At 49.6% G+C, this 14,591-nt stretch overlaps 2 protein-coding genes across 4 annotated transcripts in view; one reads left to right on the top strand and one right to left on the bottom strand.

The window, feature by feature from the left end:
• Window positions 1-14,591, bottom strand: part of B4GALNT3 (beta-1,4-N-acetyl-galactosaminyltransferase 3) — a 141,736-nt gene that overhangs the window by 20,653 nt on the left and 106,492 nt on the right. The window lies entirely within an intron of this gene.
• Window positions 1-14,591, top strand: part of NINJ2 (ninjurin 2) — a 79,903-nt gene that overhangs the window by 62,694 nt on the left and 2,618 nt on the right. Inside the window, exon 1 of one of the 3 annotated variants that reach the window (XM_086714373.1) lies at window positions 7,805-7,913. The exons of the other annotated variants lie outside the window; for them this stretch is intronic. The gene's annotated coding sequence lies outside the window, so the exon portion shown is untranslated. Of the gene's footprint in view, window positions 1-7,804; window positions 7,914-14,591 lie in introns of those variants that run through there. 3 annotated transcript variants of the gene reach the window in all.

Genomic DNA, 14,591 nt, shown 5'->3' with positions numbered 1-14,591 from the left:
GCTCTGTGCTGACAGTGTGAAGCCTGCTTGGGATTCTTTCTCCTTCTCTCTTTTTTCCTCTACCCTGCTCTCTCTCTCACTCTCCCCATTTCAAAATAAATAAATAAACTTTAAAAAAATCAATAAAATAGGTCAGGTTGCCTTTATGGTGTCTTGGTTTGGGGAACAGACTGTGTTAGCTTGTAGCTTTATGTCTAAAGAGTGGGCCTGGCAGGTCATACCCTGCCCCCTTCATAAACTAAATAACTTCCACTTGTCAGAAGTGCCAGCTTCATGCTGAGGTCCCTACCCTGGAGGAGTTCACAGTCCAATGAGAGAACAGACTAGTCATCAGATGGAAGGTGTCATTAAAGGCCTTCTGGTAGAAATAACATCCCCGATGGATGTTACTGGGTGGATAGCAAGGAGGGGAACCGAGGACATTCCAAACAGTGGGGACAAGACATTCAGTCACTGCTCTACGAATATGTACCCATCTCCAATGCATCAGATCCTCTTGCTACCTCTGTACAAAGGCACAGAGGCAGGGAGGACATCCTCTAGCATTGGAAAGAGGTGGTGAGATGGAGAGTAGCCAGAGGCCGGATCACAGAGCATCCGACTAAGACTTCCTGTCCCAGTTCTAGAACTTTCCTAATCAGATAGCCTTAAGAAAGTGGCTTTAGGGGCGCCTGGGTGGCGCAGTCGGTTAAGCGTCCGACTTCAGCCAGGTCATGATCTCGCGGTCCGTGAGTTCGAGCCCCGCGTCAGGCTCTGGGCTGATGGCTCAGAGCCTGGAGCCTGTTTCTGATTCTGTGTCTCCCTCTCTCTCTGCCCCTTCCCTATTCATGCTCTGTCTCTCTCTGTCCCAAAAATAAATAAACGTTGAAAAAAAAATTTTTTTTTTAATAAAAAAAAAAAAAGAAAGTGGCTTTACTCCTCTGGGGCTCATTTTCCTTGTCCTTAATGTACAGCCTCAGCTTATGCCCTTAGGCAGCTATGGAAATTCTATAAGATCACACATGTGTAAACATTCTGTCCTGTACAATGTACATATTTGACACCCTCAGGGTACTTTGTGCTGCTAATTAATAATGGGAGTTGTTCCTGCCTTAGGGGCTTCACTGTGGGTTCAGCCTGTCTGTGTTCCCTGGGGCTCTTGCGCCTGCTTCCTGCAGAGGGGACAGCTTCCAGCTGGATCCCAACCTCCATGTTCACAGCCTGCCCTGCTTTCCTGAGTCTTGATTCCTGCCTCTCCTAGTCTTTGTGTTGACCCAGATCAGGACTCTACTCTAATGCCCTTTAACCCTGGCAAAGATACTCCACAGGCAGGTCTGAGCCTCCTCCCCTGACAGGTTGTTTGTAGCAGGATTAGAATTTGCCCCCTGGGTACCTACTGTGTCCCTTTGGCCTTGTTTTCCCCAGGCATGAGTATAGGCCCCTCTCCATCTCTGGCAATTCTGCCATCTGCCCATGGGTAAGAGTTAATGGCTTAGAGATGGGGCAGGTGAGCATCTTCCAGCCAGACCTCAGCTCCTCTGCACACCACTAGAGCCCATTTGGAAACCACTGGAAACTGTGTCTTCCCCTGGGTGGTAGTGGTTCTCTCAAGACAGCAGGGTCCTGGAAGTCTGAAGACCACTGCAGAGGGCAGCACCCTGCAATCTTACAGTCCTGTGCACAGGGCACTGAAAGGCACCTGTTAGGCAAAGAGCACTTGGTGGGAGTTTTGGAAACCTGCGTTCTGCTTTCAGCACTGTCTCGTTGTGTGGCCTTGGACAAATCCCTGGCCTGCTCCGGTCCTCGGTTTCCCCATTTGTAAAATGAGAGGGCTGGCCATAGGGCTGAACTGATGTCCTGTTGGCAGACAGACATGTACATGGTTTGAAGGTGAATGCCTTTAGGTGGGGCTGGCACTTCCCAGTGAGAAGCTTCTCCCACCACTTCTACCACTGAAGGCATCTGAATTTGTGTTCTTTGCTGCTCCCCAGTCCTGGCCCTTGGGAAAGGAGCCAACAGTTCTTGGCCTTTTTGGCACCATTATTTAAGAGGCCACCAAAGGGAAGAGGTAAGTACAGAACCAGATCAGGCTAGGTTCTCTCACTTTCTAGGAGCCAACCTTGACCTAAGATGCAAACGGTGAAGAAGTCACTGGGTTTCCCAAGGCCTGTGGTCCTCATGGCAACAAGAAATCTCTCATCCTTTTCTCCTATGCTTACTAGGAGATTGGTCTGGCTTCACAGGACCTGCTCAGAGGACCCAGCACCATGGAGGGTCTCCACTTGGTCTAATGCTCTGCTATCGCCATCTTGAAATTCTCAATAATTTTGAACTGGGGACTCCACGTATCCATTCTGTACTGGGTGGGCCCTGCAAATTACTGGAGGTTACATTATACCCGTTTGGAAACCTTTTATCATGTGTTCTAGCAGTCTGTCCCCTTAGAGTACTGGTTCCTAAGACAGGCTCTGTGATTACCAGAGAAAGAACATTCTGAAGGATTCTTCTTGTCCTTCAAGGTCCAGATGAGATGACACGGAAACCATGAAGTCTCCTCTGACCTCCACAATGGATGCTCTCTTATTTTCCCACTTTATCACATGGCACCCATCCCTTTCTATAATTCATCACAAATTCCCTGTCTGAAGGATTCATCTCCACACTATGCCCTCTGTGCTTTGACTTGCCCAAGATAGATAGATGCTCAATAAATGTTTGTTGACTGACTGGAAAGCAAATAGAACTATCTTCTCAGTTCAGAGTACAGGGCAGTGCACACAGTGGGTGTTCAATCAATGCTGCTGACTCATTCAGGGAGCAGGCCAGGCAGTTGCACCATATGGGCCTTCCCTTGCCCCAGCTAAGGAGTCACATGGATGATCACAGTCTCCTTTTCCTACTCAGTGAGGGTACAACCATAGAACCAACGAGGTCCAGCATGGTACTGCTCAGTTACAGGGTTTCCTGGCGTGGAGGTGGAAAGGAATTACTCCTTACCCACCATCCCCGCAGTTTCAAATGCCCTCAGGTGCAATTATATTAAGAACCCCTGACACTTGCAAAGCACCTCAAAGTTTGCAAGCCACTTTTACACATATTATTCTCAAACTGTCCTGTAAGTCAGGAAAAATACTTAAATACCAATTATGTATTTGTTTTAACATTTTTCCTTTTACTGTGTTATGCTCATTGAGGAAAAATAAGAAAATACAGATTGAGCAAAAAGGAAAAGAATACCTCAGATTCTAGTACCTAGAGATGATACCGTTAATATTTTAGTCCATAGCCCCTCAGATGTATCTACACGTATAAACATATATTTTTAAAAATAAGATAATTCCAGGGGTGCCTGGGTGGCTCAGTCGGTTGGGCGTCCGACTTCAGCTCAGGTCACGATCTCGCGGTCTGTGAGTTTGAACCCCGTGTCGGGCTCTGGGCTGATGGCTCAAAGCCTGGAGCCTGCTTCCGATTCTGTGTCTCCCTCTTTCTCTGCCCCTCCCCGTTCATGCTCTGTCTCTCTCTGTCTCAAAAATAAATAAACTTAAAAAAAAATAGGATAATTCCAGCACTGTTTCATAATCATGTGATTCCCATTTTTAATAGGTGGCTAACAGAGGTCCCAGGTCACAGTGGGTAGTGCTAAAGCATGACTCCAGGTGTCCTCTTAGGCCAGCGTCTATATCTGGAACCAGGCTGCTGCTTAAACTCCTCAGGGGCCAGAGAGATTGGTTGCTTCTATTTGATGGCGGTAGGAATTGTTTGCTCGGATTGGGCTTAGGGGAAAAGACCCCAAAATTCTCCTGCCCCATAGTCCAACATGGGTGAGGCCAGGCCAGGTTGGGCCTGGCTGCTGCTCCAGAGCTCCTACCTCTGCAAAACTGGACTTTGCCTTGCAGTAAACAGTCACAGGGATGCCAGGGGTCGGCTGTCGGGCAGGGGGGCCCAGAGGGAGCCGGTGCCAGGTGGCGGGATTGAGCTGTATACGACTGACCCCAGAGAGCAACTAGATATCTGTTGAGTAGCCTTGAAGGGCTGCGTTTTTTGTGTTTTTAGACAGGGAGTGAGGACACAGCAGTGACCCAGCAACTGTCTCGCTGCCCTGGGGCATTGCCCCAAGCTGTAGAAAGGGTTCTTCCAGCCAGGCTCAGGGCAGGACTACCTGGTCTTCCTGCCTTCTTTCCTCCTCCAATCCCTCCCTCCTCCCTCTCTCCTTCTTTCTTTCCTGAGCACACACTACTGGTCAGATACTGTGTCAGGCACTAGAAGAAAGATGTCCTCAGAGATCTGGCCTTCAAAAGCTAAACAGAGGCTTACAGAACAACACAGTTGTTAAGAGTTTGAGCTCTGGCCTCAGACAAAGCTGGGTTCAAATTTTGACTCGCCCATCTCTAGCTGTGTGACCTCACACGTGTTACTTAACCCCTCTGAACCTGTGCTTCTCCTGGAAGGTATCTATAAGAAGTGAGAAAATTCATGAAAACACTTAGAAGAGTGCTCAGAACAGGGTGAGTTCTGAATAAATGCAGCTACTAAAAGAGAAGCTGTACATGTGGAAGAATTTAGAGTTTGGGCTGTTTAACATGTTCAGCACCCACGGTGGATCTAGTTCTAGAGAAAACCTGGGGGCTGGGTGAGAACTGGCCTGCACCCACTGGACATTTTTGCCAACGGTTTGGCAGAGTTTGGCAGATGGTCATCCCTTTCATGTATGTGGCCTGGACCATACACTAGTTCCCCACTGTGAGGGGGAGGGGTGGTACCCTCTCCTTTTACAAAGGAGGAAGCTGAGAAGCAGTGAGTTTGCACCACCTGCCCGAGAGAAGAAATGGCAGCCAGGCTCAGTTCAGATCCCAGCACAATGCCGACCATTCACTCAACCTTCATCTCCCCAGACCCTGGCCATGGCATCGGATCTGTTGCTCAGAGTGCAGGAGCTGGCCTGGGAGAATGTGTGATTGTGCACCTTACTTCCACATTTGAATCCTGAAGAAGGAAGAGAGAGCAGGTGTGAGAAGCCAGGTGGGGACTGCTGGGCAGAGAGGGACTCTTAGGGCTCAGCTTGCAGCTATCCTGGCAGGCTGGCTGGCAGAAGGCTGAGACCTCTTTGGATTGGCTGAAGCCACTGGGGCAGGGACTCAGGGCTGGCCGACCCTTGATGGCAGTTTCCACCCTGGCTGTGGTCCCTGAGACTCTGCTCCGGGAACTCCTCTCTATCTCCATCCTACATGCCTCTGGAGCTGCAGTGAGCATAAGAGCATTGCTTCCTCACCTGCAGCCTGTTTCATGTATGCCAGGACCCAGACACTGCGACCACAGGGACAGTACACACACACACACACACACGTGCACACTAAATCTGTAGGGAGGACTGAGGGGGTCAGAAGTCACATCCCCATGTAAGGAGCTCTATCTATATAAGAGACCTGTGGAGCACAGCTCACCATGGTTCTGCCTCTTAAGCACCATCCAAATGAATACAGGGTGACAAATGCATCATTAGTTCATTCAGCATGCCGGGCTAGGTGCCAGGCTCTGGGACACAGCAGTGAACAAGACAGATAAAGTCCTTGTTCCCATGACGTTTATCTGCTGGGGTGGAATTGAAAAAGTCTTTTTATCTCCTGGCTTCCCCCTTGATACACTGTATTCTCTGCTAAACCTTGTCATTTCAGGGGATTAGGAGAACAGGGCTATGGGGAAGGCAGGGATCTCTGTTATATCCTAGATGCCTAGCACAGGGTAGGGGCTGAAAACATGTTTGTTGAACTGAATCAAGTAGGAATCTTGGCAGGCTCCCTCCATAGGCCTGGGTGGGGTGGGAAATGCACCAGCTTCCCTTTTCCCACCTCACTGTCAGATATGATCTGCTTCATGAGGTCTTTTCACCTGGACTGTCGCCAGACACTGTGGGCACAGCTCTCACTGCTTCTTAGTCTAATTGCCTGAAATCCCAAGGAAACCATCCCTGCCTTTTGGAAGCGTGCGATCTAGTGGGGACATACAAAACTCATATGCACCGTCATGTGGAATGTTGATATTTTACCTTAGGATTAATTGTTCTGAAATTCATTTTCACCTACCTGTGTGCAGGCCTCCTATCTGGATTTAGTTTCCACCACAAAATCGAAGGTTCTACAAGACCAAGAAAGGCTCAGTAAAGGTTCCTGAGTCAAGCCATAAAGAGAATCTAAGGGTAAATGTATCAGAGCCCTGTAAACAGGCACGTGATCAGTAGTGCGAGGCAGCACTGGACACTGGGCAGGAAGGAACTGGTGGAGTATGCTGGCTGCCGGTGTGAAATACAGATTTTGATTTATTCATATTCAGAGGAAAGATTTAAACGTGCTACTTATACATACTTTAGACTAGTGTCCACTTTTGAGAGGGTTGCAGTGCCCTATGCTTCTAGGGACTGTATGGTGTAGTGGTCAAGTGCACAGGCTCCAGAGCCTGCCTGGGTTCAAATCCCAGCTCTGATATTTAACAGCTGGGTGGTCCTGGGCAAAATTACTGAATTGTCCTGAATCCCAATGTTCTCATCTATAAAACAGGTGTTGTTAAAAGAATTCAGCGACAAAATCAACATGAAAATGTCAGGCCCTGAGCCTAGAAGACAGTAAACACTAGCCGTTGCCATTCGGCAGCACGGTGTAGACCAAAAGGCCTCACACTTGAGCTTGCATGAGAATCACTTGAAAACAAAGATCGCTGGTTTCTACCCTGAGTTTCTGATTCAGTAGGTGTGGGGTGGACTCTGACAACTTGCATTTCTAACAAGTTCTATTGCTGCTACAGCTTCCTCAGGGACCACCTTTTAAGAACCACCAGTATAGGGGCGCCTGGGTGGCGCAGTCGGTTAAGCGTCCGACTTCAGCCAGGTCACGATCTCGCGGTCCGTGAGTTCGAGCCCCGCGTCGGGCTCTGGGCGGATGGCTCAGAGCCTGGAGCCTGTTTCCGATTCTGTGTCTCCCTCTCTCTCTGCTCCTCCCCCGTTCATGCTCTGTCTCTCTCTGTCCCAAAAATAAATAAACGTTGAAAAAAAAAATTAAAAAAAAAAGAACCACCAGTATAGAAGGAAGAATATAGTTTAGGATTCTGACATTGAGACCATCCCGTGGTATCAGGTGACTTTGGGCAGATGGTCTCTATGAGCCTCAATGACTTCACTTGTAAAATGGGACTGTTGGTAGCCACTTCGTGGGGGTTGTATCTGGCATACAGTATTACCATTAAGTGTTATTGTTCCAATTTTAGCCAAATCTGTTGGCCTTTGCAAGATGAGGAGGATCACAATGAGTAGAGATGGGTGGGGTGAGCCTGGGGAATGCTGCTGAGAACCCCAAGGTCAAAGTGGGGCATGGAGCAAATGCCAGATGGGTCTGGGAGCCTCAGAGCAAAGTGCTCATTTAAAAAGTACTCTTGCTTAGGGTATTGGGAGACAGCAGAAAAATTCCTTGGAAATTTCTATGTAGCCAATCCATGGTTAACTTTGGACCTGAGATGACAGTGTTTCCTGAAAGCCATTGACAAGGTGACCTCTTGCAGGGGAGGTGGAAAATGCTTCCTAAGAAAAAGCAAACAGGCCCCATGGGGTTCCTATTGCAACCCCTATATCTTCCTGTCCCTCCCTGCACACTCTCTTCCTTTTTTATATAGCCCCCTTTTGTTAGAAAGCAACCCTGTCACCTCCTGCCTCACAATGGGATCAAAAGCACTTGGGTTCCTGACCCGTGGCAGGTGGAGCTAAGGCGGGCTTGCCTTGCTGTTTCCCGGAGCGGCCCCCTGGTGGAGAACAGTGACATTGCAGACCTTCCCAGGGGGAGGTTTCTCCCCACGTGTCCAGTGTTCCAGCTCTAAAGCCCGGGTCTGCAGCCTGGGCCAAGGGCTGGAGCTTCTCAGCAAGACTGCGCCCAAGGCTTGGAGAAGATTTCTGGGTCAGTTGGGTATTACTATTACCGGAATAGCACGCAAAATACACCCCACCCGAGGTGGTTTAGAGACTGTTGATTTTTAAGAGATCCACTGCTCTTGGCACCGGGAAGCAGGCAGTCAGAGTGCTAGCCCCAGACCGGGCCTCAGAGGTCTGGGCCTTTGCAAGTTTTGGCCTGAATATCAGTGGCAGTTTCCAATCTGAGTCATTCACTCCCTGAGGCGGGATACCAGTGGGGAAAGGGCTATCCTTGGATAAGGGGCTTTTTTTTTTTTTTTTAAAGTTTATTTATTTTGAACCGGATGAGGGGGGGCAGTGCGCAGAGAGATAGGGAGAGAGAATCCCAAGCAGGCTCTGTGCTATCAGCCCAACACAGGGCTCGATCTCACAAACCACAAGATTATGACCTGAGCCAAGATCAAGGGTCGGACCCTTAACCGACCGAGCCACCCAGGTGTCCCCAGGGACTTTTATTTTAAAGGCAGATTCACTGTCCAAACACTACTCTCCTCACCCAGAAGCCATTGTGTATGAATCCCACCCTCAAAGATGCTTTGTTTTGCCTTTTTGGAAAAAAACTCAAATAAAAAATTCAATGTTATCATCGCTTATTGCACATGTAACATGGGCAAGTCACCAAGCTAGGCACCCAGGGGACCCAGGTACCGAGGGGACCCAGGTATACTGAAGATGCAATCCTTGCCTTAAAACGGGCAGCCAGAGGAGCCGTCTAGAGAGGTCTAAGCAAAGCCTGAGGCCAGTATGGAGCACAGCGGCCTTTGCACAGAGTCTGGGCAGAGCGTGCCTAGGGACAGGTTCTAGAAGGGATGAGAGGCTTGGGAGGGTGGGGAGGGCATGGGAAAGAAAGGCCTTAAGTCCTGGAGCTGAGCAGGAGCAGGCTGAGAAGGGTGGGGTGTGTTCAGGGAACAGTGAGTAATCTGGTGTGGCCCAGGGCTGCTGAGCATCACTGTGCCTGGCACAGGCCGAGCGGTAATAAGTAAGGGTTAGCTCTCTGCCCCCTCCCAGGGGTGAAAGGAGGAGCAGTGCACCAGGCTAGAGAGAGGGGTACATGCAGGCCAGCTGAGCACCTGTAGCACCGAGGCCTGGCAGAGATCCCAGGCCCGGTGTAGGGGGGCTTGTCTGAGAATTTCCCTTCTTTTTTTTTTTTTTTAATGTTTATTTATTTTTGAGAGAGAGAGCAAGAGAGCGTGCGCACAAGTGGAGGAGGGGCAGAGAGAGAGGGAGACACAGAATCCTAAGCAGGCCCCAGGCTCTGAGCTGACAGAGCCACCCAGGTACCCCAAGAATGTCTCTTCCTGGCAGATGGGCCTGGTGCAGCTGGAAGGTGAGACTCGCAGGGGTGAGAACAGGTGTTGTCGAAATGGACAGAGAAGTATTTCGATGACCACAGAGTTTGCTGGAAAGACTAATGGTGCCTTTGAAATCTGGGCTGGGACAGGCCCTGAGTCACAGCATATTATTTAAAACATGCCCTAGGCCCACAGGTGCCAAGTCTAATCCTGAGTGGGAGAGATGCTTCTCTCATATCTGTTTGAATACTTTATAGTTTTCAAAGCCCATTCACCTGCTTTATCTCATCGATCTGTTTAACAGCAGTTTTGTGCTAACCGGGGCGGGTACTCCTCCCATTCCACAGATGGAGAAGCTAAGGCCTGGGTATGATGAAGTTATATATTCTACTTTGTTTTAGCCATTGGCCTTGTTATAGTGAGGGTTTGCTTTTGTTTTAAATTTAGTATTATTATTATTTAGATAGTTCAAACATTCAAATGGTTCAAAATTCAAAAGGTATGGACAAAAGTCTCTGTCAACCTTATCTTCACAGCCGCCTGGGTCACCTCTTGCCAGTTGGAACCCAAGCCTTTTGACTTTAGGACTAGTGCCCTTTCTGCCACCTGGTGCAGGGGCTCAGGGACATTGTAGATTCAGGAAAGCCTGAGGCAAGTTTCACTGCTACAGGTGTTTTACCTCCTCTTAGCAGTTATGCATATGTATCCTTGGGGACTAATTGTCTTCTTTAATCTTAGTCCACATACGTTTATCTTTCCATCCTAAACTCCTTGGAGGCAGGGAGTATGCCTTCAATTTCTGGGAGGTGGTAGAGTAGGGATTAACCTTGTAGGCTCAGGCATATAGAAAATTGGGATGGGGCGCCTGGGTGGCTCAGTCGGTTAAGTGTCCGACTTCGGCTCAGGTCACGATCTCACGATTTGTGGGTTTGAGCCCCGCATTGGGCTCTGTGCTAACAGCTCAGAGCCTGGATCCTGCTTCGGATTCTGTGTCTCCTCCTCGCTCTGCCCCTCCCATGCTCATGCTCATGTTCTGTCTCTCAATAATAAATAAACGTTAAAAAAAATTTTTTAATAAAAAAGAGAAAGAAGATTGGGATAAAAACCTGTGCTGTGTGAGCTTGTACAAGTTACTTAGGTTCTCTGAGCCTCCACTTTTCCAACTACAATGATCATGCCCTTACCAATTTCACAGGGTTCTTGTGAAGCCTCACTGAGATGACTCAGGTCCCAAGTTTAACCCTGGGCCAGGCACAAAGTATGCACTCTGTAAGTGGGACCTATGATTCCCAGGGTACTGAGTTTGTGCACAGTAAGTCAGACCCAGGCATCCGTTCAAACTTAATTCTGACGGGATTGGGGATCTCAGGCACCTAATTAAGGGCAAATTGGCATAGTAGGTCACCCAAATCCATATGTTTGAGCAAATCATTCTTCCTGAGCTGGGATCCACCCTTTTTCCCAAAGGAGTCTCCCAACAGCCTGGCTCATCCCCATTTTCTTTTTGGGAGAGGCCTGGATTTTCTGGATAGTCAGTCATTTTGAGACCAACAGAAAGGCCAACAAGGCATGGGCCTATTTTGTCTGTAACCTTGAGCCTGAGTTTATACACGGGGAGACTGCCATATGGCTTTTCTCAGGGCTGACAGTAATGACTCACTGCAGGGTCACCAATGCCCTTGAACTGTCTTGGGCAAAGTGGCTCACTGGATCTGCTTCTGGGCCTTGCTCCACAGCTGCCTGACCTCTGCTTCTCTCAGACGAATGTGCTCAACCCCTGAGACTCTCTATTTAGACACAGGGGCTTCCCCACACCTGTATCACTCTGTGTTCAGAGGGACCCAAGAAATCATTTTTTCTAACCCTCCTCATCTCACAGATAAGAAAAGCAGCCCAGTGGTGGCTACAGGCTTGCTCATACCTCTAGAGCTTGTAGCAGACCCAGGATTTGAACCCAGGTCCAGAGTGCCTTCTGTGATCCTGTCCTGGCTGCCACAAACCCCTACCCCTCAGCCGCTCCTTCTCCACAGGGTACTCACTCCCTGCCTCAGGCTCCAGGTCCTAAACATTCTGAGTGGCAGATTCCATGGCTTTGTGGTAGGACAGTTACTTACCCCTTTGAAATCTGGTTTCCATGAAAGGACAGAATGATCTCTTGGAGCCTTGTGGTCCCCACTGACCATAATATCAATTAGCAACGTAAAAATGTGTTTACTTTTCTGTTAAAAGAGGCATTCCTTTCCTATCCAACTCAAGTTTTGTAAAGAAACAAAAATATACGCCAACAAGGATGAAGGGATACATAATTGCCTGGCAGAACAATGGAGCAATCCATGACTTCCAGGGATGGAATCCACAGAGCCTGGGGAGCTAGGACCTGGCAAGACAAACAGGGTGACAGGGAAGTCTGAGTTGGAACAAGGGGAAAGGACAAGGAAGAGAGAGGAAATTATTGTACTGGGGCAGGCCCGGGAGTGGGGCAAGCTGGGGAAACAAGGAATGGATCTCCAACCCCCCTGCATCACCCCACCCCAGCCAACACAATCATGCCCCTCTTGTTGTCCAGAACCCCCATGACACCCCATAATGGGACTCTGGATGTATTCCCATCTGCCCTGATGCCCCCCTGCTCCAACTTCATAACAGTCAAATTCTCCTTCTGGGTTTCAGGGGCCACTGGCTGGCATGATTTTGACGGGTTACCTTTCCCATGGGTATATGCATTTTAACAAACTGAGCCACCCAGGAGCTCAGGGTATATGCATTTTAAATAGGGATTCTGGAATCTCTGGTTCGGCTTCCTGCTTTCTTCAAGTAAAAGTGGAGGGGTTGAGGGGGGTAGGATGGAATAAGACAGATGCCACTGGGAGACAGTGTCACTGAAAGATCTGACTGAGCGGAAACAGGAGAAGAGCTTGGAGTAGTTCTCTTTCTCTAGGGAGAAACAAAGTCTCATTCTGTCTCTCCATAGCCTCCACTCCTCCAGAGATGGGATTTTCCTTCTCTTTCATAGATTTGGAAACTGAGGCCTAAAGTGCCAAGCCCAGAGACAGAGGTGGGCCCAAAGGCTGAGAGTCCTAACCCTGCAGCCCCTGCTCTGAGGAGCCAGATGAAAGGGGCCAGGAGCTGGAGTGAGAGCATGTGGGTTTGAGGAGAGGGGAGGCTCTGGCAGACTGGCCTTGCAGGCTGCAGCAGGGGGCAGGGGCAGCCCTGGGAGGGGGCTAGCGCCAAGGCCAGCAGAGGGAGCCGACCAGATCCAGTGATTCCCAAGTCCCAAGAAATATAAATGACTCATGCTGGGTGGCTCTGCACGCCAGCCCAGCCCACATTCCCGGGCCTTTGTTCCCAGCCAGCCTGGGCCTGGCCTTAAAGGGCCAGCTCCTAGGGCCTGAGCGTGGGCCGCTCCACCCCACCCCCACCCTCCTCTCTAATCCTGGCCCTTCCTTGGGTTGCTCCTAGTCTCTGGGCTGTGGGTAAAAAGGGTGGCATCCTGCAGGATTTAGGGGTCCATCCGATTGAATCTTCAAGCTGTAAGGGAGGGCTCTCAGGTCGTTTCATCCATCCCTCTGCCTCTGCACCTAAACTGTCCAAGAAGGATTAAGAAAACCTTTGCCCTGCTTTTTAAAGATGCTTCTGTGAGGGGACCCCTTTCAAAGCAACTTCTTGCAGAGTCTCAAACCATCTCCCTTCTAACACCATCCCCCAGGCTGCAGGCTGGGCTGAGGCCCCTCTCCCAGGGCCCCTCCCTCTATTTTCTCCCCACCCCACCCTGGGCCCCGTCAGTATTGTTTTTTTCTTGGCTCTCATTTGACACGTGTTTGGTGGGTTTTAGGTTGGATTGTGAACCCGGCTCCCTGTGCTGGGCCTCTAAGGGGTCCAGGTTTCAGGCCAGTCCTATCCTGTCCTGCCCATGGATCCCTCGGGGGAGAAACACCATCCTGGCGCCCGCCCATGCAGCCGGGCTGCCCCAGTCATTTCTTTGGACCTTGTGTGCCACCATGTGGACATTCTGGAGATCTGGAGCCTTCTGGGGCTTAGAGGGGGCACTCTGCAGACATTCCCACAGCCACCAAACCAGACACTGAAAAAACATCCTTAGCTAGAAAGTAGCCCTGAATCAGCACAAAACAAAATAGAGGCAGGCCCTAAATCAAAGAGGGAAAGATAGGACTGTACCCTCTGTGAAACAATGGCTTTTTTCTTCCTTTTTTTGTAAATATATATTTTTTAATGTTTATTTTTGAGAAAGAAAAAGAGAGACAGAGACAGAGCGTGAGCAGGGGAAGGGCAGAGAGAGAAGGAGACACAGAATCTGAAGCAGGTTCCAGGCTCTGAGCTGTCATTACAGAGCCCAGTGTAGGGGCTCAAACCCACGAACTTCGAGATTATGACCTGAGACAAGTCCAACACTTAACCAGCTGAGCCACCCAGGTGCCCCAACAATGGCTTTCTTAGAGCCATTGAACAACAGAAGCCAGCTGGCTCTATTAAAACTTATAGATAGCAATATTTTTTGTTAAAGCTTGGGAAGATCTTTGTGTCCCCAAGCAAACAGCCCCTTCTGTCCCCCAGCCCCTCACACAGTATTTGGGCAATGCTCTGAACACAACACTAGAGCTTTGGGTTTAAGGTTTTGTCCACTGTTAATATGCAAATTTTAAGAGAGGGGTCTCCTTAGATGCTTTCACAGTAATTTCAGGGTTTATCAGATCTTGAACTGAGAGCTGGGTTTGGAGGGAGTAGAAAGTGTCAAGCTATGGGGGAAACTGGAGGGAGGGACAAGGACAGGAGGAGTGGGGATGACCAACAGGAAACTCCATGGGCAGGGAAGCCCTGCTCACAGTTGTTCCCTAGTCAGAGCCCTTCCAACCATGGAGAGGCCTGGGGGCTGCTCCATAGACTCTGTCATTTAATAAGTGTCCATTGTACCCAGGACAAACCTTTACCAAATGGGCTAGAACCATGGGCTGTAGCTTTGAGGCCTTTGTGGGGCACTGGCCTTGGCATCCCTAGCCCCAACCAACCAGGCCAGCTGGCTCTGGATAAGCCCAACATCCAGAAGGAGCATCCAGAGCCCTCTGAGACCTGCCCCATCCATCCTTCCATCCGCCCACCCACCCACTCAATAGAAAACCTCTGTGGTCATCTGCAGGGTTAGGTCCACCCTCCTTCCAGGCTGTCACATCTTTCAAAGTTCTGCCTTCCTCTCCTTTCTCACTTACTCTCCCACAGTTCCTTGTCACCCTGATCCTAAATCAGACCATAGTCTTTCAGTGGATCTCCCTGCTTCTGGACCCGCCTGGGCCCATGCATTCCAAACTCCGCTCCTAAATTTATCTCCCTAAAACACACCCAAGTTCTCCTGAGTGATT

This window comes from Puma concolor, chromosome B4 (genome assembly GCF_028749965.1).
Source record: "Puma concolor isolate L17-30 chromosome B4, mPumCon1.1.hap2, whole genome shotgun sequence".
Classification (NCBI taxonomy): Eukaryota; Metazoa; Chordata; class Mammalia; order Carnivora; family Felidae; genus Puma; species Puma concolor.
Note: the sequence above shows the minus strand (reverse complement) of the source record. Positions and strands in the feature narration are given on the sequence as shown.